The sequence below is a fragment of the Hipposideros armiger genome, unplaced genomic scaffold, assembly GCF_001890085.2.
Source record: "Hipposideros armiger isolate ML-2016 unplaced genomic scaffold, ASM189008v1 scaffold_608, whole genome shotgun sequence".
NCBI lineage: Eukaryota > Metazoa > Chordata > Mammalia > Chiroptera > Hipposideridae > Hipposideros > Hipposideros armiger.
Window position 1 is genome coordinate 697,192 of NW_017731958.1, and position 3,795 is coordinate 700,986.

The 3,795-nt window shown below is 39.1% G+C and overlaps 1 pseudogene; it reads right to left on the minus strand.

Annotated features, from left to right (window-relative positions):
* Window positions 1–3,079: 3,079 nt before the first annotated feature.
* LOC109371994 (nucleolar protein 56 pseudogene) overlaps window positions 3,080–3,795 on the minus strand; it is a 37,955-nt pseudogene continuing 37,239 nt past the window's right edge.

Consider the following 3,795-nt stretch of genomic DNA (forward strand, 5'->3'; position numbering starts at 1 on the left):
GTCTTGATGCTCCCCTATTTCTCCTTCTCTTGCTTCCTTCCCCATAATAACAGGCTATAAATCTAACTCAAAACTAAAAGTTTCTAAGTAAGACCATTTATAACCATGTTAAGTGTCACAGAAAGAACAACTCTGAACCTCCCCTTGCCCTGACATCCTCAAAGGATTTTCAAATTATGTTCAGTTATCTCATTTGGGGGGGGGTCTGTTTGTTTGTTTCTTTGGGGTTTTTTGCTTTGATTTTTGTTTGGTTTTGCTGTTGTTATTATTTACTTTTTTACAGTTAGAATTCTATATAATAGAGCTTAATAATGGAAAAAATGTTTTAAAATGACATAATGAGATTACATACAATACACACACACACACACACACACACACACACACACACACACTACATAATCCAAATCTAAATTCCAAATAATGAGAATCCAAAAGGAAAAATATAGAAGAGACATCTGAGAGTAAAATAGACTTGTCACTGCAATTAACAAAGGCTTTGTCATTTTTTTTCTTATCATATTGATATTTTCATCATATTAATGATTATTCATCCTGCAACACTATTTAGTCTCTACTAGATAGAAGTACTACTATTGTTTGAAAAGTTTTTATTGTGCATTCCAAACAAATCTTCTATTTTAATCATTGAAAATGAATTAGGAATACAATACTTAAAGTTATCTACTGGTAAACTTTTGTCAAGTAAATATGTATAGTAATACATAAAATTAAAATTTCATGGATTGGGTTTCATGTTGGCTGTATTACTGACATGGGTCATTCTAAAGTTTCATATTCACGACCAAGTGCTATACTGCAAATAGGGTTGACTGTGCGCCGGTCAATATTTCATGTTAAAATGGTTGAAAACACCCCATAACTGTCTTGATCTATCTCATTATTGCTCATTTCAAGTGGCTCAGTAATGCATTACAAATGCAACAATGCTCTCAAAAAACGATAGTGTCTGGTTTTTATAGCTAGTATTCCTCACAAAAAAACAGAAACTGACAACCTAAGTTGGTGTGAAAAGGCACAATCTAGTGGTCTGAAATACCATTCTTTCTTTCTGACCTCAGTCTATCATCCAATAAAGTTATGTTACCATAAGTGAACTGAGACTCAGATTTATGCATACAGACAACTACTTAGCATTTCTAGAACAGAACATGCCATAATGATGTGCATAAAAGCTTCTCGGACTTAAAAGGCTCATCTTAGAGAGTCATTCTTATCAGGGTTAAGTAAAGTAAGATTCTAACCTAGCCACACCTTATTAACTGAAAGACTCAAAACAAACAAACAAACAAAAACAAAAGAAAACAGCCATTCATTTTGTTTCCTGCTTCTTTCAGGAGAGATAATGAGAGACAATGTAAAGGGAATAGGCTATCAATCTCTCCCTTGGGGAATGTCCTAAGTGCTCTAGAGAGAGGCTGATTTTTATGCTTTCAATTCTGTTTTCCCAGTGGCTNAAAATTATGTTATATATTTGTAGGTTTACATGTATTGGGTCATGATATAAAATTCTTTCTTACCATGGGCTACAAGCCAAAATGTTTGAAAAGCACTAGTCTAATCTACTAACAAGGAACGGCCTGAGACAAGGAACTCTACCATCTACCATATTGACACCTAGACATACAAAGCTTAATTTTCAGCAAACATGAGGATGGGATAAGTCATGTGATTTGGCAGACCTTAAAATATCAAAACGATGTCAGTTATTAATATGATAGTTCTTATTATCATAGAATGATCAGGAGAGAACTCCAGACTTATATGTTGGGTTCAGTCTCCCTCACCATTTACTGTGTCATAGTTGTCATTTTTCCAGGTTTGCAAATAAAGGCATATGCCAATGGGTGCTGAAGAGATCATATGTTTATGTATAAAATATGTAAATGTTCAAGTTATACGTCTGTACAGAATATGTAAGTGTAAAACGGTTTTTCTTGTTAATATGGGCAATACTGGATCTGTTCAAAATAGACTTTGTAGAACAGGCAATTACCTCATAGGGTGTGGGGAGAATGCCCTAAAGAAACAAGCTGCAGGTTATGATAAGCTGCCCTAAGCACCTGATAAAGACCTACAGCCAGGTAGCCAATAGGACAGCTGACAAGGAATGCAGATCAATGTACATGTGAAAGGGCTCCCTCCCCGTTATTATACTGCTGTTTCTTGCTCAGCCCTACGAGTACCCAAACTGCCCTGAATATTAAGTCAGGAATAGGTAGAAGAGTTGCCTTCACCACCATTACTGCTCGTTATTTTATCATTCCTCTTTCACCGCTTTTGTAGATGATAATGCATTGTGTGTTATATGCTGTATATGCAAAACTGACAAATTCATAAGATTGTTTGCTACACTTGCAGGCTGTGTGTATAAAGTTATTTAAACATCTTCATAATAAAATCATTTTTCTCATCCACACAAACTCTAAATCTAGAAGAAATGGAAAGGATCAGGGAAGCCTGCAGAACTTCCCACAGAGCAGAATAAGTCAATTTCACTTTAGTCTCACCTCTTTATCCCCAAATATCGAAAATACCGAGAGCTGACAAAAATAGAAGAAATGCATGAGGGAGAAGAGGCTGGTGGAAACACTGTGAAATGTCATTGTCACAGTTCTTAGCAATTTTACAAAAGCATTACATATGCGTTATAACATTGAATGCAGGCTACACTGTGGTGCTGTAGACAATATTACTCATCTTCATTTTCACACAAGGAGCAGAGGCCCAGAAAGGTTAAAAACAAAGCCAAGCCACAAACACAGTCCATCTGATCCTTCCACCTGCCACACTGCTCCTTTATTTCTTTTTCTGCTCTTGTGAATTTGTTTTTATTGGGGTATAGGAGTTGGGCTGGGAAACATCACTGTGGGTGGTTGGTTATACCTCAGCAGGATACTGTCCGTTCTAATCTTCCTGGGATTGCTTTTTTAGTTTGTTTCTTTTTCTTGGAGCTGCGGCTCTTGCTGCCAGCAGCCTCTTCAGGTCCACTGCTGAGCAGGTGGAAGAGACTTTGCTCTTTTTTGTGGGGACACCGTTGTTTCTTGCCTCTTCAGGGTCACTCACTGACAGGTTCCTCTTTGGGGAAAGATTTTTTCCTCCTGGGAAGACTTTCGCTGCCAGGATCACTACCAAGCAGCTCCTGCTTGGGAAAAGGTTTCTCTTTTTCTGGGTTTGGATAAAGAGACAGGTGGATATTCCATTCCATTCCCTGAGAAGCATCTGGAGCCTTCACTTTTGCTTCTGTTGGGTCTTTCACCTGCCTCCTCACACTCTTCTGGGGGTGCAGCTGCTGTTTTCTGACTACGCGAGAGCAGCGGCAGCCAGCCATTCCTTCTCCTTCTTCAGCAAGCATTTCTTCTCCTATTTCTCCAGCTTCCTAGTAATCTCTGCAGCTGCTTCCTCAGCCTGAACAGTTGCCTCCTTCGTGATCTCCAGGTTCTTGCATGGAATCTGTCTTGCAGTGGTCTCATAGGACAGCCACTCCTCAACTTGTCCTCGAAACTTCTCCCCAAATGCACTTGTGGACACCTCAGAGAAGAAATCAATCCGTGTATCAATACTGCATTTGTTTACCACATATCAGGGGACATGGCCTTTGCTCTTAGCAGCTGCTCGACCAATGAAGGTGGAGTGGAAACTGAGTCCATACTTTGTGGCGTTACCCTTGTCTTCAGGGCTCTGAGCAGGGCCTTTTTAGCCCCGAGGATCTGCACTATGGATGCCAGGTACTTAACTTGGCTAGGTTGGTGAGGCTGCCAGCATGCACACTGC